General features: G+C 39.1%; 1 long non-coding RNA gene across 2 annotated transcripts in view; it reads right to left on the reverse strand.

Moving 5' to 3' along the window:
• LOC104004893 (uncharacterized) overlaps nucleotides 1-23855 on the reverse strand; it is a 172265-nt gene that overhangs the window by 142869 nt on the left and 5541 nt on the right. For both annotated transcript variants that reach the window (XR_010149624.1, XR_677964.4), the window contains exons 2-4: nucleotides 13693-13933; nucleotides 7057-7109; nucleotides 5462-5652 (exon numbers count right to left, since the gene is read on the reverse strand). This is a non-coding gene — a long non-coding RNA (uncharacterized LOC104004893). The remainder of the gene's footprint in view (nucleotides 1-5461; nucleotides 5653-7056; nucleotides 7110-13692; nucleotides 13934-23855) is intronic.

Here is a 23855-nt window from a genome sequence, read left to right on the forward strand (position 1 = left end):
GCTCACAAATTCTCTCAGCTGCTGTTTGTCTGAGAAAGTCTTTATTTTTCCTTTACTTTTGAAGGATAATTTCTATGGATAATAATTGTAGCTTGGTGGGTTATTGTCACACTTTAAATATTTCACTCCAGGCCGGGCGCGGTGGCTCACGCCTGCAATCCCAGCCCTTTGGGAGGCCAAGGTGGGCAGATCAGAAGGCCAGGAGATCGAGACCATCCTGGCTAACACGGTGAAACCCTGTCTCTACTAAAAAATACAAAAACATGAGCCGGGCGTGGTGGCAGGCGCCTGTAGTCCTAGCTACTTGGGAGGCTGAGGCAGGAGAATGGCGTGAACCCAGGAGGCAGAGGTTGCAGTGAGCCGAGATCGCGCCGCCGCACTCCAACCTGGGCAACAGTCCAAGACTCTGTCTCAAAAAAAAAAAAAAAAAAAAAATTTTCACTCCACATTTTTCGTCCTTGAATGCTTCTTGAATAGAAGTCTTATGCGATTTGTATCCTTGTTTCTTTTAAATAAGGTGTTTTTATTTTATGGCCACTTTCATGATTTTCTCTGTCTTTGGTTTTCTGTAATTTGTATATGGTATACCTAGCTATAGATCTTTCAGCATTTATCTTGCTTGGTGGTCTGTGAACTTTCTAGATTAGGGGTTGGGTGTCTGGCATTAATTTTGGAAAATTCTCGGGCATTATTAACTCAAATATTTCTTCTGTTTCTTTTTCTCTTTCTGGTATTCCCATTATATTCATGTGATATCTTTTGTAATTATCCCACAGTTATTGGACATTCTGTTCCATTTTTCATTTCTTTTTTCTCTTTGCATTTCAGTTTGACATCTTTTCAAGCTCACTGACTTTCTTCAGCCATGTCTAGCCTACTGATTAGCCTAGCAAATAAATTTTTAAAAGTCTTCTGTTACGGTGTTTATTTCTAGCATTTCCTTCTGATTCTTTCTTAAAGTGTCAATCTTGCTTCTTAGATTAACCATCTGTTCTTGCATATTGTCTGCTTTTCCATTAAAGCCCTTAGCATATGAGGGGACTTCAAAAGTTTATGGAAAATTTGAATTCGACAATAAAAATAAAAAATATAAGCTTTGTTTTCTAACATAAACTCCATCAAGGTCCAGACACTTTTGTAAGCAATGATACCAGCCACTTAGTCTATCACTAAAAAACTAAGGGCCCTGGGAATTTAACCATGCCAATGTAGTCTATTTACTTTTTTAATTGAAGAGAAATGGGTGCCCTTTATAGGTATTTTAAGAGTAGGAAGCAAAAATATGTCAGAAGGAGCCAAATAGAACTATAAGCTGGGTGCCTACAAATTTCCCATCAAAACCCTTGCAAAACTGCCCTTATTTGATGAGAGGAATGAGCATTGTTACTGTGGAGTAGCACTGCGGACAGTAGCATTGTCATGGTGGAGAAGGACTCTCTGGTGAAGCTTTCCCAAACTTTTTTTTTTTTTTTCTTAAAGCTTTGGCTAACTTTCTCAAAACATTCTCATAATAAGTAGATGTTATCATTATTTGGCCCTCCAGAAAGTAAGCAAGCAAAATGTCTTTAGTATCTCAAAAAATTGTTGCCACAACCTCTGCTCTTGACTGGCCCACCTTTGTTTTGACTGGACCATTTCTACCTCTTGGTAGCTATTGCTTTGATAGTCCCTGGTCTTCAAGATCATACTGGTAAAGCCATGTTTCTTCTCCTGTTACAGTTCATCAAAAAATGCTTCAGGATCTTGATCTCATTTTTAAAAATCCATTGAATGCTCTGCTCTTATCTGCAGCTAATTTGGGTGCAGTGGTTTTGGCAACCATCAAATAGAAACCTTGCAGAACTTTAATTTTTCAATCCCAATTGTGTAAGCTGAACCAATTGAGATGTCTATGGTGTCAGCTATTGTTTCTGCTGTTAATTGTCGGGCCTCTTCAATTAGGGTATGAATAAGATTAATTGTTTCCTCTCAAATTGATGTGGATGATCTGCTGTGGGCTTCATCCTCAACATTGTCTCATCCCTTTTTAAAATGAGTTGTCCATTTGTAAACTGTTTTCTTTGGAGTATTGTCCCCATAAACTTTTTGTAAAGCACTAGTGACTTCACCATTCTTCCACCAAAGCTTCACCATAGATTTGATGTTTATTCTTGCTTCAATTTTAGTAGAATTCATGTTGCTCTGATAGGGGCTCCTTTCAAACTGATTCTTATCCTTCTTCAAGTGCCTCAGGCTAGATCCTGTTCTGACATGTTGTAAAAAGCCATTATGAGTTTATTTTGGTACAGACAATTTTTGGAATCCATGCATAGTTTTCTCATAATATGCATTTTTTGTGAGCTTTTTGAAGTCCCCTCATATTAAACATAGTTATCATAATTTCCCTATATAATGATTCCAAAAGCTGTCTCATCTCTAAGTCTGCTGCTTGCTTTCCCTCTTCTTGTGTTTTTCCTTGTCTTTCAGCATGCCTTGCAATTTTTAATTGAAAGTGGGCATGACATATTGGGTAATAGGAAATGAGGTTAATTAGGTTTTTAGTGTAAGGTTTTATGTTAATTTGGCAAGGAGCTGCAATGTATTTATTTGTTGTAGTTTCAGGCTCCAGAGGTTTTGGTATCCTCCAGCTTCCTTGTATATTTTGTTTTTTTTCTCCTCTGTTGTTTGGGTTTCCCTAAGAACTTCTTCATAAATACAGTCCATGGCTTGCTGTTCTCTGTTGTAATTCATTTTTATTATACTGGAGTCCTGTTTATGTTATGGTAAGCTGCTGAGAAAGAGAAGCATTGTATATTCTTATGATTAAATCTCAGTTTTTTAGTGGGCCTGAGTTTCCAGGCTGTGAGCTTTAGAAGCATTTCTTGGGCTTTTTTTTCCCTCCCTTGCATGAGATAAGAAGGCTAGAGAGGTCGGAAAATGTCTAATTGCCTTTCCCCAAGATGTGAAGCAGTATATTGCCCTAGAGGACAGGCTATTGTTACACAGAATTCTCTGATAATATTTCAAAATGGCTTCTTTTTTGTTGGATGTATTTCAGAATGTATTTTTACCCACTCCTCCTGCCTGCAACATAGGGGATATTTCTCTGATCCTCACTTTGAGAACCTGGTGGGTGTTCTGGTGGCAAACCAACCACCCAACCACCCAACCACTTGTTAGGTGTTGGGGACCACCTAACACTGGGTTCTTTAGGAGCATTCAAGTATCAAGCTAGTATACTCTCTACCTTTAGCAATTCATGAAAATTATTGTTTAGGTGGTCCTACCAGTTACTGAGTGCAGTTCCTTCCACTCTTGGGCTAATCTTGGCTGTGGTTCTTCATATGTGCCAGTCTCTCCAAATGTCAGGGTAGTAGTTTGCCCTATGATCTTAATCCTCTGATGGATCACAGAAATGACATGGATTTTTAGTTTGCTTGGCTTTTCTTCTTCTTGTGATGACTAGAGTGGTGACTTCCAAAGTGTTTACATGCTGAAGTTGAAATCAGAGGTCATACTTTTCCTATTCAATCTGACAATCTCTGTCATTTAATTGGAGTGTTCAGACCATTTATATTTAACGTGCTTATCCATGTGGTTGGGTTTAAATATATCATGTATAAATTTTTAAAATTTAAACCATGTCTTCTTTGCTCCTTTTCCCCCTTTTCTGACTTCTTTGAATAAATTATTTTTGTAATCAATTATATCTCTGTCTTGGTTTATGAACTATATCTTATTGTTTATTATTTAGTGATTGCTCTAGGGATTACAGTATTGATATAAAATTTATCACATGCTAGCTTATAATATTTTACCACTTCACTTACCATGTAAGAGCATTACCACAATATAGTTCCATTTTCCCCTTTCCTTATCTTCCGTGCTATTATTGTCATTTAGTTTACTTTTACATATATTTTAAACCCTGTAATACACTGTTATTATTTTTAAGAAATTATCTTTTAAATAATTTTAAATGAGAAAAATATTTCTTATATTTATCAGTCTACTCAATATCTTTAGCACTCTTTATTCTTTTATATAAATTAGAGTTCCCTTTGACATCATATTTCTTCTTCCTAAAAATTTTCTTATATATTTCCATAGTATCTGCTAAAGTTGAATTTGCTAACCTTTTCCTTTCCTGAAAATAATTTTTCACCATTATGTTTGAAGAATATTATTCACTAGGTATTGAGTTCTATGTTGAAAATATTTTTTTTCTTTCAGCAGAAATATGTTATTCTATTGTCTTCTAGATTTTATAGTTTCCGGTGAGAGGACTGTGATTATTTTCAGTTTTGTTCCTCTTTATGTGTCTTTCTTCTAGTAACTTTTAATATTTTCTCCTTATTGCTACCTGTTTTTAGCAATTTGACTACAGAAGCTCTGACTTACCATGGGGTTATGTCCTGAAAAGGCCATCAAAAGTTGAAAATATTATACATTGAAAATTCACTTAATATATAGTAATTCCTCAGTATCTGTAGAGATTTGGTTCTGGGATTTCCTGCAAATATCAAAATCCACCAATACCCAAGTCCCTTATATAAAATGGGACAGCATTTGTCTACAACCTATGTTCATCCTCCTGTATACTTCAACTCATCCTTAAGTGACTTACAATACCTAATACAATACAAAGGCTGTTAAAATGGTTGTTATAAGATATTGTTTTATTTGTATTTTTTTGTTGCTGTAGTTTTTATTCTCTTTTATTTTTTCCCTAATATTTTGAAACCGTGGTTGGTTGGATCTGTGGATACAAATAATCACAGTTTAGCTTGGCCTTCCTAAAACATGCTCAGAAAACTTACATCAGCTTACAGTTGAGCAAAATCAGATGGAAAGACAGTACACTGCAGAGCAGGAGTCATTTGCCCTCGTGATCACATGGCTGACTGGGAGTTGTTGCTGCCTGCCACTGCCCTACATCATGAGAGGCTGTCACATTGCATATATCTAGCCTGGAAAAGATCAAAATTCAAAAAATACAGTTTTCATTGAACGCATATCACTTTTGCACTATCGTAAAATTGAAAAATAATCATAAATGGAACCATCAAAAGTCAATGACTAGCTCAATTTTCAAAATGTGTTGTTTATGGCAGAAGGTACATCTGTTCCCAGTTAGTGCATTACTGCATGGTACTATTGTGTCCCTTTCTAAATACATACTGATGTGTTTTTGCTCAATTATCTTTGACTGCAGCAGTTACCAACCAGCCTGTTATTTTCCCTAAAATAGAATAGGGTGAATACTCTTAACATTCCTCCCTATTTAATCAAGAGGTCATTAGTGGCTCCTGCGTTAGACACTGGGTAAAAAGCTGGATATTCACTATTCTTTTATTTCTCTGAGGCTGTTAATTTAAGCTGAGGGGAGAATTACTGGTGTATGGAAAATACTGAACCAGGGAATTCTGTTACTGAGTTTCCCTGTAAATAAAAGAACATCTTTACTGTTTTCAGAACATACCTTATTCTTTCAAGAATGAGAATCCCCTAGGTTTTTGGATTTCATCCCATAGCCATGAATCAGTTGCCGAGTTTGTTGAGAAGTGGGGGCAGCAATGCATCATCACCTCTTCTCTCTGATGAATAGATGTCTAGTTTACCCTGGATGGGCCCATTGCTGGGAAGTTGACTCATGTCTTTATTTCCTCAGTTCTGTTTGGAAGTTGGAACAGAGAAAACAATAGTAAAGAATGGTCATTTAATCTCTTCTCTCACTGACCGTCTCTGCTCATCTACAGAAGTTGAAATGCACTCCATATTACTATTTTTTGTTTTTCCCCCCGCCCTTTATGTGGTCTACCTAAGCTCTAGGCTTGTTACCTGCAAGCATAGGAGCATAGAGATATTAGTAGTAGCCTGTAGAAATATTTTTTCTTCACACTTACTTCAATTTTGAGTTTAAGGAGAGTTGTTCGTTGTTACCTTCAGGTCAGTCTCAATTTGATGTTAAAGATAAAGTAAGACCTCATCTGACAGGTATTTTTCAGAAATTGTAGTATAAGATTAGGGAACTTTCCTAGTTTCAGCATAGCTGAGGTTTTCTTTCAATTTCATGTCTATGTGCTGGACAGTGGAATTTTTGTAAGTGTATGATTACTTTGTCACACTTGCTGGACAAAAAGTAAAGCCTTCCAAAATTCTTTTAAAAAAGAAATCAAATTCTTCAATTTCCTTATTTTCCTCTCCCATCAATGTAGCAAAGTGGGACTCAGGACACTTCTTGTTCCTCTCAAGTCTGTAGCTCTGAGTTCCTCTGGGGTAATTTGCCTTTTTCTGTAATTAAGTCAACATGATTACCCACCAGCAGCCTTTTCAAGGTTATCACTGCTGTAACATTGATATTTCCAAAGAGACTGAAATGTGAGAAAAAAATGGTCTTTAAGCAGACTCAAGAGAGATTTGAGATTCATTGTGCATATTAAAATGCAAATGTTTGTGAAATTCATTATAAAAAAATGTACACTTCTATGTAATGCAATATTTCACACAACCAGTAGCAATACCCTCAGCATAGTGCAATTAAGAGCACATTCCAGAGGAATAGGTTCTTTTTTTCCACAAGTATAGAAACTTACTGATTAGATATGGAGGGTAAAATGAAATCAGTTTAGTGTGGTCAATTATAATGCATTCTTAAAAAAAAACAATTTGTTGAGGTATGATTGACATACAAAAAGCCATACCTATTTAAGTATACAACTTGATGAGTTTGGAGATTAAGTATACACCATGAAACCATCTTCACAAGCTATGCTGTAAACGTATCTATCACTTCCAAAAGTTTTCTTCTGCCCGCCTTAACAAATACTTTCTTGTAATTGATTCATTATGGTAAATTAAAGCTAAGAGAAAAATTTCCCTGAGTGAGCTGAAAATTTATTCCCTGCCTGTTAAACAACACGGATAGGGTAGTAAAATATGATTCTTCTAACTGCAATTCCATGGGGTCCTTGGACCCTATGGTCCTACTTATCACATTGCTGCATTGCATTTATGGTCCTTTAGATACATAGAGAGAGATAGAGATAGAGATAGAGAGAGATAGCTTAACTTTACCTCTAATATCCAGAATATGCTGAGTGTTCTTCCATCATCATTTAAAATCTAATCTGTGAAAAAAAAGAAAGATAATTTAGAAATGGGTATGCTTATTTCACCTTAGTTTAAAAGTTAAGCAGATATTGAACAAAGGCAGCAATACCTATTGTCACTGATCAACCACTCTGGAGTCTTTCAGCTCCTTTTCTTCAGTTGGCCTGCACTCTGGAAATCCATTCTGAGAAAGCAGCTGGCGAAAACAGGTGCCAAATCTGACTCATTTCTGAAGCTATAGATGTCAGGTGTGCATGAGGTTTCTTGTTGGTTTTGATGATTCCAGGGGAACTGGTCATCTGTGAGAACTACTTATCTATATTGTTTGCCTTCTAAATTTTCTGATTCAAATTGAAGTTTAATTTTTTAGGAACTTATATTAGTAAGAATCATTTTATGTATCTCAACTAACAACTCCTTTGGGACAGAAAATATATCTTATACTGTTTTATATTTCTAGTGCCCAGAAATAAATTCAGACTATTGTGGAGACTTTTCTGCCTATGTAATTAATCAATTAATTTATCTACATTTTGGCCTCCCTAAATCTCACTGTAAAGATGGAAAGTTAGCCACTAAGAAGCACAGGCCCATTATTTGTGGAAAAAGCCAAAGTTGGAGAAATATGCTGCTTTAGGAGTAGATTTTTCTAAGGTGGGCATGCTAAACAAACACAGAAACAGTTTGCCATAGAGGCAGATTGAGAAGGCAGACAATATTTTCTATAACAGAACTAATGTAATTCTAAAGTAGAATTGACAGATCACAGATCCTTACTGCTGCAGCAAGTCTCTGAGGTCATTGAGTCCATGAGGATTCATTAATTTATCAATAGGATGTTAACCTGTGCCAGGCATCTTGCAAGAATCAGAGATATTGGGATGAAGCAGAAATTATCCCTACCTTCAATGATCAGGGCAGTGTTATGGAAGGAGCAATGCATGGATCTAACCTATATAACGCTGCACACTGATGGCCAATGATGTGGCCAAAGGATCTGGCCTAAATTCCATCAACAGCAAACTATGAATTCTTAGACTTGTCTTATAATTCCTTTGAAACATGTTTACTTATTTGAAGAAGAAAAAATTTTAAAGAGGCTACAGAGATAGCTTAAGGTCAAAGACAAGGCAAGTGAGTGTGCCTCCTTTTTCCTGAGATCCCACTGAAATAAAAAAAATAAGTAAAATAAAAGAACAAAAAGGAATAAAACAATAGTGATGAGGAGAAAGAACTGGAGGATAGAAATGTTATTTATATATAGTTGTAAGAATTCTAAAGAAAATTGGATATAAAATGAGGTGACAAATAAAATGGAAGGAATATGTCCAGCAGATAATATACCACGAGAGCCGCCAGGGCAGTAGAAGCCCACCTACCCAAAGGACCTCAGAAAGGCACTGCATTCAGAGTCAGCATATGTGTTGCTTGGGGGAGGACAGAGGCAGGAATTAAAAGTTGAGTAGAAGACAGAAGGGGCAACTGAAGGTCAGTATATTGGACAGTTGAACAAAATGTGATGTGGCTTTTCCTGCCCCACTCCTCCACAACACACACCCCCTCCAGCCCATAGAAAACAGGCAGCCAATATCTAGCAAAAGGTAATACATGAGGTGGATATTTCTAACAAAATCAAATGGAATTCTTTGAATAATCTAATTCTTCTACCATAACTGTACAGAACCTAGACTAAAACCTTTTACTTTCTGATGTAGAATGGCCAGATTTCAGCCCTCTCAACCCATGGTTAGCATAATCATTAACATGTTCTACCTTGAGATCCTAGTTGTAACTCCAATCCAGGTGAGAGCCCTAGCCAGGGAACTAACTTTAATGATGCTTAAAGAAAACCATCTCACAGAAGCAAAATAAATATGACATCAGATTTCATGTTGGAAAAATTGCAAATTAGAGGACAGTTGAACAACATCATTAACATTCTAAAAAGAAAAACCTAGACTCCTTTACCTAATGAAAATACTTTCAAAAACGGAGGCAAAAGAAAGCCTTCAAAAACACAAAGGCTGAAAGAACTAATCACCAGCATATATATAATATAATAAATATTAAACTAAGTCTTTCAAGCAGAAGGAAAATAATATCAAATGGAAATTTGGTTCTGCACAAAGGAGTAAAAAGTACCAGAAATAACTACATGAATAAATATAAATACTATTTTTCTTATTACTTAAATATATTCAAAAGATAATTGACCACTTAAAGCATAAGGAATAACAGTAATTCGGAATTTTTACTTGATCGATGTATAAGTAAAACATATGACACTAATAGCATAAAAAAGCAAGAAGGGAGAAATGGAGGCATGATGTCATAGGTCTTATACTAAAAGGTAAGTGGTATACTACCACTGGAAGGTAGCTGTAAATTAAAGATAGTGCATTAGCCCATTCATGGTGCTATAACAAAAATACCAGAGACTGGGTGTCTTAACAATAGTAGAAATTTATTGCTCACAGTTCTAGAGTCTGGGAAATCCTAGATCAATGGGTTGGCAGATTCAGTGTCTGATGAGGGCCTACTTCCTGGTTCATAGCTGGACATCTTTTCACTGCATCCTCACATGGTGGAGGGCATGACCGAGCTCTCCAGGGTCTTTTGTTATAATATAAGGGCACTCATTCCATTCATGAGGGCTCTGTCTTCATGACTTAACCTTCTCCTAAAAGCCATACCTCCAAATACCATTACACTAGGGGTTAAAATTTCAACAAAAGGATTTCAAGTGGGCACCAACATTCAGTTCATAACACGCATCTAATAGATCTGCTCATGAATGCTTCACACGTCCTCCTCCTGCTCTGGCCTTTACTTTGGGAGCATGAGTTATTGACTTTCCCCAGAACCACAGACAGGAGAGCAGCAATTCATCTGTCCTGCTGGCAGCTTGCACTGAAGGCAATGGCTGCCTCCACATTCTCTAGGTGACAGGCTATCACACATGGCTTTCATCTGATTCCCTTGCAAGATTTGGGCTGTGGAGAAATAGAATCTTTTATCCAGATATTTTAGTGCATAGAATTGTGTGTGATTAAATCATTTATCCAGAGCTTGTACCTAAAGCAGGCCCTGATATGAAACTAAACCTGTATTCTAGGCCTCCCCACATTCACCACATCGGGGTCTGATACTCCCACCACAGGGGGACTACTTTCTTTTTTATCATGCCTGTGAGTTCTTTGAAATCAAAAGCAGAATGTTATCCCTGGCTGGGGCTTTAGAGATCTAGTGTTACCCCCTTTTTTTTTTATTGCAACATAATATTTGTACATACTGATGGGGTACCTGTGATATGGAAGGGGGGCAGGGAAGTGCTGAGTAGAGAAAGGTGCCCTCCCTCGCTAGGGCTCCACCCCCGGGCCTGTGCCCATAGACCTAGGTTTGGACAGGCACTGCTGTTTTTGTGCCCAAATGTTGCATTTTCTATGACCACCCTGGCCTGCCACACCCCCATCCTATGCCTATGAAAATCCTGGGGCCCTAGCAGGCACAGACATGAGCAGCTGGACATCAAGAAGAACAGACCAGTGGAAGAACACATAAGTGGTTGGATGTCAAGAGAAGCAGAGGGGCAGAAGAACACACTGGCAAACACCAGGAGACACTGGCAGTCACCAGCAGATGCCGGCAGGCCACCTATGGTGGGACAATGCAAAGTTTGGATGAAGACGGTTGGAGAAGAGCCGCTGCTGAGCATCCCGACTCCAGGGAAAGACCACCCCGACTCCAGGGGAAGACCACCCCACCTCTGGCTCCCATCCATCTGCTGAGAGCTACTTCCACCACTCAATAAAAGCTTGAACTCATTCTCCAAGCCCACGTGTGATCCGATTTTTCCAGTACACTAAGGCAAGAACCCAGGGATACGGACAGCCCTCTGTCCTTGTGATAAGGCAGAGGGTCTAAACTGAGCTGATTAACAAAGCTGCCCACAGACAGCAAAACTAAAAGTGCACACGCCCCGGGAACTGCAAGCATTCACTTCCAGATGCTGCCATGAGGTCGGAGACCACATGCCTCACAACCTGCCCATCTGCATGCTCCCCTTAGAGGTTTGAGCAGCGGGGCACCAAAGAAGCGAGCCACACCCCCATCACACACCCTGTGAGGGGGATAAGGGAACTTTTCCCGTTTCACATATAATATTTTGTTACATGCATAGAATGTGTAGTGACCAAGTCAGGGTATTTAGGCTATCTATCACTGAGTGCATTTATCATTTCCGTGTGTTTGGAACATTTTAAATTCCAAATATTTGAGCTATTTTGAAATATAAAATACATTGTTGTTAACTATAGTCACCCAACTCTGCTACCAAAAATTAGGTCTTATTCCTGCTATCGAACTGTATATTTGTAACCACTAACCAGCCTCTCTCATCCTGCAAACACACCCTTCTTCACCTCATTTTACAAATGGAATTAGAATAAGGGTTAGGGACCTTGCTGAATGTACCTGAAGGTGAATGAATGTCAGCCTAGAACCAGTGATCCCTGATCTGTGGGCTGATGCTATGTCCGCGCTCCCTGACATTTACAGGACCAAGTGACCATGAACTCAGGACTATGAACCTCATCCAGGGACTCTCCCAATAGGCCCCGAACCCATAGGAATGACCCCCTTTCATTCAGCTTCTTCTAGTTCAAAGTACTTCTTGAGATTCCTTAGGATTTCTGTGAGCTGAGCTGTGTCATGGCTGCAAATTTTAACTGTACCAGACATAGTTCTCACTATGGTAAAAAGCAAACAGACATTTCCTATTATTGGTCTCCATAACCTTTCAAGAATCCAGACTGATAAATGTCCCTGGCTTTGGGAGGTGACTGACAGGCAGGAGCCTGGCAGCGCGTTGTCACAGGATGAATGACAGCTGAGGGCCTGTAACCTTTTCCTGTCATAATAGGGAGACAGAAATGAAAATGTTGTGTGGAGCATATCAGATTGTGATTCAGAGCAGGGAGGTCAGGACTAGGAGTCTATGGACTTGCAGAGGGAGATGAATAAAGATGGGTGCATGCACAGGACAGCAATTTTAGGCCCACCACATGCTGGGCATCATAAGGGGGATGAGATGGGAAGACATGTGCGTTTCCGTGAAGAGCTGACTGTCCCAGAAAAGTGGCATCAGCATTTCTATAGACTCAGCCATGGCACTGGTTGTTCATACATTTGTCATGTGATTTCCTTTAGGATAGGGACTATCTATCGTTCATGTAAAATTGACCTTGAACTCTGTAAGGAAGGTGGATGATGTCATCTGTCATATCATAACTCATTACAAAATATTAGTTTCAGGCTTTGTGTTAAGTGTTAGGGAGCAACAATGGTTGAGATAGATTCAGATATGTTCTTCGCTCTCACAGAATTTACTTAGATAAGCAAGTATGAGTATGTGCATATGTGTGTGTACACTCATACATATATATGTTTACATGCATAAATGTGAGCTTAGTAAGTGCATAGCTTTCAACCAAATGATGTGTTGGGAGACCAGCCCAAAGATTTCAGCCAAGCAACATAATACACTGTGATGGAATGAGCAGGGGCTTTGAAATGTGACCCTTGCCACTAACTGTTCACATCATTAGCGGGATTATTTAACTTTTTAGATTTCCCCCACCCCGTCCAACTTCCACACTTATCTATCCTATTGTAGGGTTATTGCGAAGGCAATGGGTGGGGTGTAATTTGCAGAGGGACATTTCAAGCAATAGTCATGGAACAGTGATGATTCTGTGGCTCCTCAAGATGTCCATGAAACTAAGACAATGTAGAGAGTATGTGCCATAGACACTGGCATGTGGCGGACCCCAAGAGCTTGGTAATGAGAAAATTATGATTACCTCTGGTACTTACACTGCAAAACCAATACACAATGGGTCATGCACAGTCATGCAGGGCCACCTTAAGAAAATAGAATACCTCCCAGGTGTAAAACTTCCAAAGGTACCAACGTTTTATCAGAAGGTGCTGGTAAGCCTCCAAAGCATAACAAAAGTAAGGTCGCCCAGGGACTGCCCTTAGGAGAAAGGACTTGAGATAGATAACATGGTTGTGGCCATCTCCACTCTGCCGGGGAGGAAAACCCCCAACACAGAGGTGGCCACTTCAGAGCTTGATGCTATTGCATTTCCTGATAATTTGCCTGAGTTTCCACATTATGAGTTCACTTATCTGATCTTTTATCAATTCTGCCTTCTACATTCCTCAAATGTATCCACTTCTACCTTCGCCTTTGCCCCCACCATATTTCACGCCACCAGTGTTTCTCACCGCACCAGCTTCCTCACTTCTGTCTGTACTTCCAGGCCCACCCCCCGCCCATCTCCCTTCCAATAATTCCATGCACCACAGCCAGACAGATCGTTCTAAATCATGAATTTCTTGTTACTTTCCTGCTAAATCCCTTCAGATAGGTTTCCTATTATGTTCAGTATGCAATCTGAATACCCTGACGTGGTTAAAGGGCTTAATAGGCTGGCTCTGCCACACTCTGCAGTATCTATTCCAACCTGCTTTCCCCTCTGGATATAATCTCCTGCCACACTGCACAAAGGCCTGCCTCCTTTATGGTGTACTCACCTTCCCTGCTTCTCAGGTGATCTGTTACACCGTCCTTAATTCTTCCTGTGAATATCGCTTTCCTGGGCTGGGTGCCCCTTCTATGTGCTCTCAGCTCCAGCACCTGCCTTCACGTCTGCCTTTTGCACATCAGATGGGACTGCTTGCTTGCTTTGGTGACTCATTGGCAAGGTGACTGTAATCCTTGTAAATGAAGAAACTGTGGCTTCCCCCTCTATGCTCCAGGTTCCCCATCTGAGAACTAGGAATGAGGACAGCAGTGAGTTCGTAGAACTGTGATGAGAATCAAAAAAGCTAATGATCACAAAACACTTAGTTTCTGACAGAGAATAACTATCCGAGTGCTTATTTATATATAACATAAGAAATCACGTACAGAGAATATAAACTCATACTTTTGCATATAGTTATTATTACTATTATACTTCTTTTCCTGCTATAACTTTAGAATACTGTACAGTGCATGGCAAAAAGAAGTCTCAATAAATATTTGTTAAATAAGAAAATTAGTTTCATACATTCCATGTAACCATCTGATTTTTATTTGATTTCTCATGTCTCTTGATTAGTAGGGGCAATTTAACCTTGCCAGGACCAAAAGCAAAACAAAACAAAACAAATAAACCAAAAAGAAAATCATCTTGTACAACTAACAACCATACTTTTCTAAACGCCACTAAATGGTCATTTTTGCTTTTGTATATTAGTCTCTTATAAGATCTGTTAGGGAGTCAGTCTCTCCAAGCCAGTTCAACTCTGGGAGTATTGAACTTGAAGGGCTGAGGATGCAATCATGTGTGCTGGTGAAATCACTAAAGGTAACACTGCTTTTCAAAGTTTTGGTTTTCTGAACTCTCAAGTCACTCCTCTTCCCAAATATCCCATTGTAAACCTTCCTCAAACTTATTCCGCAAGTACCTCCACATTCTCTCTCGCTCCCCTGTAAAAAGGGGGGAGGATGGAGAAAAATACAAAACAGACAACAGCTTCACTTTCTATACTACTCATTAGCTGAGATGGTTTGGAAGACAGGAGAGTGCAGCCTTTGGGCAGCGGGAGGTGCTGGCCATGTGGTGGATCTCAGGGAGGCTGGCAGGAAGGTAAGAGCATGGCTGTTGGCCAGTGCAAGTGAATCCCAAATCCCAAACGAACTGGCTGTGGGCACTGGGCAATGATAATAGCCAACCTTATTGATCATTTTTCATCCTCTCGTGCAGTGTTAAAAACACTAAGCAGGGAGGTGGGGGGCTAATTTTTTTATTGTACTTATTTTTCTTCAAATAAACTTTATTGTTTATTTGAGAATATTAAATATTTGAGAATTACAGCATGACATTATGGAATACATGTAGGTACACAGACTCTAAACATAAAAAGTAACTGAGACATTGAGAGCTTAATCACTATTCCAGAAATCAAAGAGCCAGTAAGAAGCAGAGCTGGGATTCAAAGCCAGGCAGCTTGACTATAGGGCTTGTACTCTTTACCAACAGTCTCTCAGTTTTCCTCTATCAAAAATGGGCCCATTACCCACATGCTATAGGATTTTTGTGATCATTACAGAAAATGAATATGGCAGGCACATAATAAACAGTGGCTACGTCAACCACCAACTCTGGGATCTCTAGCAATTTCCTTTGCTTCTGTGGTCTTCAGGTTTCCCGAGTACTTAATGAAAAGGATAGAGAAGTAACTCAGAATTCTGAGATTACAGCTTACATCTGCCCAAGAGCAATATGTTTCTCTCTTACTGAGGTGTCAGTCTACTGCCCTCATCCTCTGAGGCATTTAAGCCTAAAGGCCAAACCTCCCCCATATCCACCTATATCTGCAATTATAGCTTGTGAACTTAAATAGAGCCACTGCATACTCATCATTTTGATGGTTGCTTGCTAAGCTGTCTTTTAAGGTATGAAAAACTCAGAGTATAGAAAGAGGAATGAAAAAAGAATTACAAGATAGAGAGATGGACAACAGTCTCCAGCCATAGATTGATTAATGGTCCAACTTAAACTTGGAATTAGACAACCCACCGCATGGGCAAGAGAACTCATCTCCAAAGAATCTTCTAGCAAATCTGTCTAATTAAGGAACACCGATGACAAGCCAAGCCACATAGCTTTCATGGCCCTGACCCATGCTTGGGACTTCAGAAATGTCCTAACATCACTGGATACAAACATCACAGAAGTTCTTGTATGACTTTCTCTGCAGGTAGTATTGAATCTGGGAAAAAAAGCATTCCAGAGTAGAACATTGTCCCAACCACCTGGTAACCTGGGTTGGCCCTGTCTCAGAGAAGACAAGGGAGATGGAGTTTGGGGCAAGATGCCATTTATCTGTTGTATTCTCAACCTCACCTCATCACCCACCCACCTAGGAGTGCCCTTGAATGGTTTCAACCCAAGTAAGACTGATTAAACTTTCTTCCCACAGCAAGGACAACCATACCTTCCAGATAGGAATATTCTCACTTTGTAGTTACGAGTTTTTTTCCTAGAAAAGAAGGATTCCTTTTAATTTTTGTGATAATTTTATGAATTTTTATGCTTCAGAGCTAAGGATCATTTCACTGTGACTTTCAGCAATATAACTTAATGATTTGGGGAATAATTGTTGCAGTTACTGGCAAAGAGTATAAGCCTTTTTTGCCTTATCGATGGATAATAAAGTTCCTCCCAATGTATGTATTTTCTTCTTTTTGGATACTTTGAATAAATCTCAAGGAAAGAACCCAGGTTATAGCAGTAATTTCTCAGGTTTGCACAAAATTTCACCATATCCTATTTTATCTTTTTCTTCAGTAAAACAACACTAACTACGGGATGTGTTAGGTGAATGCAAGACGCACATATCTTAAAGTAATGAAGACAATCAATGTCGACTGCATGTTGGCTGGGCATGATGGCTCACGCCTGTAATCCCAGCACTTTGGGAGGCCAAGGCAGGTGGGTCACCTGAGGTCAGGAATTCGGGACCAGCCTGACCAATATGGTGAAATTCCGTCTCTACTAAAAATACAAAAATTAGCTGAGGGTGGTGGCATGCACCTGTAGTCTCAGCTACTTGGGAGGCTGAGACAGGATAATTGCTTGAACCCAGGAGATGAAGGTTGCAGTGAGCCGAGATCATGCCACTGCACTCCAGCCTGGGCCACAGGGTGAGACTTTGTCTCCAAAAAAAAAAAATATATATATATATATATATATAGACTGCATGTCTACACATGTTGGTGCATCAATGAAGCCTCATCTAATCTTTATAATAATCATGTAGAAGGGGAAAAAACTGCTACCTCCTTTTTGTAGATAGGAGAACGGAGGCTCAGAGAAGTGAGTTAACTTGTCCAAGGCCGCACAAGTTTGGGGCAAATTCAGGCTTGGAAGCAAGGTCTGTCACTTGGAAAGACCTTGCCCTTTTCCTTGCCCCAGTGAATGAATGGATACCTTGGTGCTGCATCTCCAAACACACGTCTCATGGGAGGCAGAGCAGGAAGATAAGATATGCATTCTGAGGCCTAGGGAAATCATTGAGATTATGCCTCAGTGGAAAAAATAAAGGCTTGCATATGGTGGGTTGGTAATTGGTGAAGGAAATGAAGGTAAATGGACCACTAGGATGGAGGATACAGGGACAGTTGCAGCAGGTTATACAATGATAAATAAATGTGCACAGGCCCCTCAAGAACTTGACAGTTATGATCCCAGGGAAAGGCTGGTGACTGAGGTCAGATTCCTCCAGTGTTTTGTGGTTTTGTTTTGTTTTTGTTTAACATCAAGCGTTCTATAAGAGTTAGAGAAAGTAGCTTTACTTCTCTTTACCACACATTTCCCTGAAGATCTCCAATTTAGGCTTGGTTTGGTGGCCCCTGAAAGGAAAGCACTTAGGAAGGGTGTTGGGAGGGGCATGAAGTTCTGGAAACAGGTGAATTTTATCTGATACGATGAGCCCTGTAATTCCATTGTTTTCTAAACTTGCTAAATTGACAAGGAGACTTACCCTCTCCACAGAGGCAGAAATAATTTATAGCATCAATTTTACTACCTGGATGGCTCTACATATCTTTATATAATGGCTCATATTGTCTTTGTAGATTTTTTTTTCCCTAGGGAACATTTTAATCTAGCTAGAATAAATAATATCAATCACATTGTTCATATAATCGTTATTGGCTTGGGTCTTTTCTTTAATTTCCAAATATTATTTTTATGCTGGAGGCAGCATAGAGGAGTGGAAGTAACACTGGCCTAAAAATAAATTTAAGGTTAGAAGTCTGATTTCCTCAACAATAGACCCCAAACTTTCCATTCACTACCACACCTTTGGGTCAGCACTCTGCATAAAGTGCTTCACTCTCAGAAAAGGCATAACAGAGACATGAAATAAAGTGTGGCCCTGGGACAGCCATCAGGGTTAGAAGTCTCCATCACCACTTCCTAGCTCTGTGACCTTGAGCACATTAGGGAACCTCTCCTTGCCTCTGTTCCTTAATCTGCAAAATGCTAACTGTAATGAAGCATATCTTCCTGGTTTATTGTAAGGATTTAATCAGAGAATTCATCAAAAAGTACTTTGGAGAGTACCTGTACCATGGTAGTGCTATAAAATGCTAACATTTATCATAATTACATCCTCCTTTCCATTCAAAAATGTTCCTCATGCACACTTAGCAAACTCCTGCAAATATTTCAAGTCTCAGCTAAAATGCCCCTTCCTCTAAAAACCCTCTCACAACTATCCCCTGCTTCTTCCCCAAAAGAAGTCATGCTTTCCTCTCTCTGATCCCTCCAATGGTAGTTTACTTATCCTTTCAGTCAGGAAATATTAACATAGCTGAGTGTGCGCAAGCGCTGCTGCCATAGAGTTGTCAATGAGGAAGGCACAGTCTCCACGGAGCTCACAACCTAGGAAGACATCACAGGCACAAAGGTTCCTTGCTCAGAGATGAGTCATTTCTCAAGCTGTATAAAATCCAGGGGCAGTCTCTGAGACCACACTAGCCATGTTTAGTTTTTCCTGTCTTTTTTTCTTCATTCTGTTTCCTTTTCCCACTTTTCATTTTACTTTCTAGTTTTCCCTCCTCTCTTTTCTTCTCTTACCATTCCTTATTTTTCTGTTTATTGTGGTTTTTTCCCTCTCTTTCTCTCTCTCCCTTTCTCTCTTTCAATATGTGCTGTATGTGGGAGTAGAAGAACATTCAGGGAAGGCTTCCTAGAAGGGACAGTGTCTAAGCCAAGTCTTCCAGGCAGGGTGGGATTTAGATAATAAGTGGAGGAGCGGGTGGGATACAAATGGAAAGAAAGAAAGAGTCAGAAGGAACATCAAATGTGAGGCCCCTGAGAAGAAAGAATGAGAGGGAAAGTGTATGCATGCATGGCAAAACGTACCAAGTTTAGTAAAGTTGTCAACACCCCAAAGGTGTAGTGGGATTGGCAGGAGAGGTAGATTTTGAAACTCAGGTCACGGGAATTCAGGCTTTCTATGCTATGGTTGGATTCTCTTCTTGATGGGATGAGTTCTAAATTGGGGTTTTAAGGAATAAGGTGAACATGACAAGATTTGCATGTTAGATCACTATATCAGGGTGTAGGATGGGATTCAGGAGGCCAGATGGACATAAGGTGTTAAGGTATGCTACTAAAACAGTCCAAGCAAGAGATGTTGATGCTTCAAGGATGCCGGCAGGATGGAACAGTGGATAGACATGTAAGCGCCACTAAATCACTGGGTTCTAATTCTGGTGCAGCCATTCACAGATGCCAAAAGAAAGGGCAACTGCCAATGTCCTACACTTTTAGCCAAATATCTTAGCATTCAAAAAAGGCTTTTGGTCCAGGTGGCCAACTCTTTAAAATAAAGATAAAAAGAATCCAAGATCTGCACAACACTCTATCATCAGATTTCATAGGTAAGAAACACAAGGCCTGCATATTTATTCATTTATGGTTTCAATATTGTACTGAAACCCAACTTTTTGGCAGGCACTAGAAAAAAAAAAAAGGTAATTTAAGGGTTAGAGCCTGATCAGGGTACATGTTTATATAGAATGGATAGAGAAGTTCCCTATAAATATAATAAATTTGATATTGATGGAAGTGGAGGAGACAGCAAGGCTAATGCTTGGGAGAAAAGTGCTCCAGGCTGAAGGAACAGCAAGTGCAAAAGACCTGAGACAGGAATACGTGTGGTTCTTTAAGCAATAGCAAGGAGGCCAGCATGAGCTGTAGAGAGTAGCAGAATATGACTCAACGAAAGAGATGACAGGTTGTGAAGGGCATTAGAGGCCAGTGGCTTGGATTTATTTTCTACATGTGATGGGAAGCCATTATAGCAAAAAAAATCATATATTTTGATGTATGTTAATGAATTGCTTTGCCTGCTGTGTGGAAAATAGACCATAGCAGAGCAGAATTGAAAAAGGGAACTCACAGAGGAGATTATTATAGTGGCCAAAGGAGAAATTATGTTAGATTGACACAAACTACATTTATGTGTGGAAATAGTGAGAAGTGGTAGAATTCCAGATCTATGTTGAAGATGGAACTGACAAAATTGGCTAATACCATTGACATGGAATGGGGAAAAAAAGATAGAGGATTCAAGGATGATTCTAAGGTTGAGCCTGAGCAACAAGGTAAAATTGCTCTAAGTTGGGTAGGGTTCAGCTTACCTTTGGACATGATAAATAATTGACAATGTTGAATAGGTAGATGGGTGTGTGAATCGGGGGCTCAATGAAGAGGCTGAGAAAGCAGATGCAAATTTGGGAGTTATCAGCACATATCAAACCCCAGAACCCCATGTGAACAAAGATGAAGAAAAATTCCAAGGACTGAATCCGGGACTATCACAGCAGTTAGAGTTTAGAAAAATACATAAAATCTATCAAAAGTGACTGAGAAGCAGCAGCCAGCAGCAAGTGAAGACACAGAGGAGAGGGAAGAAAGTGTGTTAGGAAGGGAGTAGGTTTGGAAAATGTTGGTGTAAAATCAGCCTTTTCCCTTACTTTCCATACGTCACATAAAATCAAAAATGGAGAATGAAAAGAAAGCCATAAAGCACATATTTAATGGAACTAGCAGATAGTTATAACAACAAAATAGGCAAAACTGTGCCAAAAGCAATCGAGTATTGAACGGGGCTATGGGAGAAAGCAGAAAGGTGAAACCCTTGATAGCACATCTTGGAAAGAGCCATCACAGGACACTTTGCTGGGATGCATAGCCTGGTCCCCAGGTGCAAATCCAGCAACGGGAGTGCTGCTGGTGCTGCTTCATCAAGAAACAGGTGGTAGAACTAAACGAGAAATCACACAAGAGGCACAAGGTAAAAGAGGAACTTTACATTTTGAAGAGTTCTACAGATGCCTGTCTCTAACGAGTGGAAGGAAATAAAAGCTAAAAGAACTCACAAACAGTGGGCCCTAAGAAAATTTTGGTTAACCTGGAGTACTTCTCTGTTTCTTCACCATAAGCAGGTTGTCCAAGTAGCTGGTCCAGTAAAGAGTCAACTGCTTAAGATAGATATGGAACCATAATAAGTGCTATAGATAAATAAAACAACAAAAAGATGAAAGAAACAGAGAAAGCACATGATATATAGAAAACATCCACCAGAAAAATATAGCCACAGAGATAAAATTTGTGATCAAACATTTTATTAGAATGTGGCTGATATCATAAATTGGCTAAATCAGTATTCACTCTTATTCACTTCTAGCTTTTCTAGCTGGCTGAGAAACCACACAGTATAATTTCTCAGACTTCTAGCTCACGTTTTGCCTATGACAAAGATCCACTGAGGAAAATCACCACCTGAGATTTGGAAAAAAAAAGAAACAGTGGAATCCACATATGGAGCGCTGGTCTTCTGGCAAGCACGTGGATGGAGGGCACTGGTTCTGGGGCACTGGAGTGGAGATTCTAGTTCATAGTCTTCATTGCCCTGGGTGCTGAGTATGGGTGATAGCAGCAAACCATTCCTGCTAGGACACTGGGGATATGTGTTTGGGCATTGTCCCAGCTGCATTGCCCCTGGCAATGTGTAGTGTTCAAGCCTAGTTCACTAGCTCCTTAGGAGAGTTTGTGAGTTACCAAATACTCTTTAACAAACCCCTTTTGCTTTAATCATCTAGTATAAATTATTTTCTGTAGTTAAAGACACTGATAAATATTCACAAATTTTAAAAAAGAGAAAATTTAATGAAGCTATTTTAAAAATGTACAAAACAAAGTACACATTGGGGAATAGATAATGATACAACAAAAAGAGATAAAACATGAGCTGCACACATCAAGAAGGAGGAGTGAAAAACATAAATGAAGGAAAAATTTAATATAAATTTAAATACATAAGTATATATATATATATATATATATATATTTCTTGGTGTTGACTATTGAGTCAGTCTTTCCTTGAACTTATACATCTTTTAAATCTCTAGACATTGACATGTTTTGAACTGTAATTTTAAAAACCTGTTCTGCTTATTCATTTGAGTTTTCTTCTTAAGAGGCTCTAGTTACACATTGTAAAGTCCTAACCTGTATAACCATGTAGGGAAATATGTCTAGTTACGCATTGTAAAGTCCTAACCTGTATAACCATTTAGGGTCTATGTTGAAGACTTATTGTCTGTTTTTTACGGCTCTTTTGTTCTTTTATCTTTCTCTCTCTCTTTAGTGATATAGATCAGTTTCTCTTTAAAATATTAGTCATCATTCATCACTAGAAGAAGCAATACGTTTAAAATATTCAAGAAAAAGATGTACAACATAAAAATGTTATATCCAGCCAAACTGTATTCAAGTATAAAAGCAAAATACAAATGTTTTTGTTTTTGTTTTTGTTTTTTGAGACAGAGTGTCGCTGCGTCTTCTAGGCTGGAGTGCAGTGGCGCAATCTCGGCTCTCTGCAACCTCCGCCTCCTGGGTTCAAGTGATTCTCCTGCCTTAGCCTCCCGAGTAGCTGGGACTGAAGGCACGCACCACCACACCCAGCTAATTTTTGTATTTTTAGTAGAGACAGGGTTTCACCATGTTGGCCAGGCTGATCTCAAACTCCTGACCTCAAGTGATTCACCTGCCTCGGCCTCCCAAATTGCTGGGATTACAGGCATGAGCCACTGCGCCCTGCCCCACACAACTGTTTTTAAACATGAAACGCATCAGAGAATTATTTCCATTAGTTATCCCAGAAAATCCTAGATGACTAGCTTAATTTAACTAATAGATGAATAGGAAAAAATATAAAAATAGAATGTAAGCCAAGAATCAAGCAATTGGAGTCTAAGTATAGCTAATAGTATAAAAGTGAACACTGGGGTGATAAGATACTCATATTGTGGGGTGGAAGAGAGAAGGCAGAAAGTCAGAAACAAAGGATGTTTACTACTATTTAATTTGTTCATTATTATTTAACATTGTCCTAGGGGTTTTACCCAACATGATCAGACAAGATAAATACATTAAAAATATAAAAATTGAAGAGGAGGTGGTAAAATTATTCTTATTTACAGATATCATGATTAGGTATCTTAAAACTCTGAGAGAATCAATTGAAAACTACTACAAACAAAATAATTCAGTAATTGACCAGATACAAAATTAATATAGAGGAATTGGCAGCCTTTTATATAAACAGCAAAACAGAAAATGTCAGAAAAAATCCCAGTTTTTTCTGTTGGTTGCAAAAATTAAAATATTTAGAAATAGATTCAAGAATAATGTGTAAAACACATCAGGAGAAATACCTAATGTAGACGATGGGTTGATGGGTGCAGCAAACCACCATGGCACATATGTGCCTATGTAACAAACATGCACATTCTGTACCTATATCCCAGAACTTAAAGTATAATTTAAAAAAATTATTAAACAGTGAAGAAAAAACCAAAACAAAACACTAGAGAAAGAAATCTTAGATGCTCCCAAGAAACCTGGCCTACCTAGAGAGCTTCATTCTCACTATGTGCTGCACCATTCCTTTCACCTTATCTGGACTCCACAAACACATTTTAAAAACCAATTATTCTGAGTCATTTAAGCCTCATAGAGGTCTCTCCTCTTTCACCCCTTCTTCTGGAATAATGTCTATTTCCCCTTCAGGTCTTGAGACAGACACTATATCATATTGAAAGCCATGCCTAGCCAATCAAGACTGTT

The sequence above is a fragment of the Pan troglodytes genome, chromosome 12, assembly GCF_028858775.2.
Source record: "Pan troglodytes isolate AG18354 chromosome 12, NHGRI_mPanTro3-v2.0_pri, whole genome shotgun sequence".
Lineage (NCBI taxonomy): Eukaryota > Metazoa > Chordata > Mammalia > Primates > Hominidae > Pan > Pan troglodytes.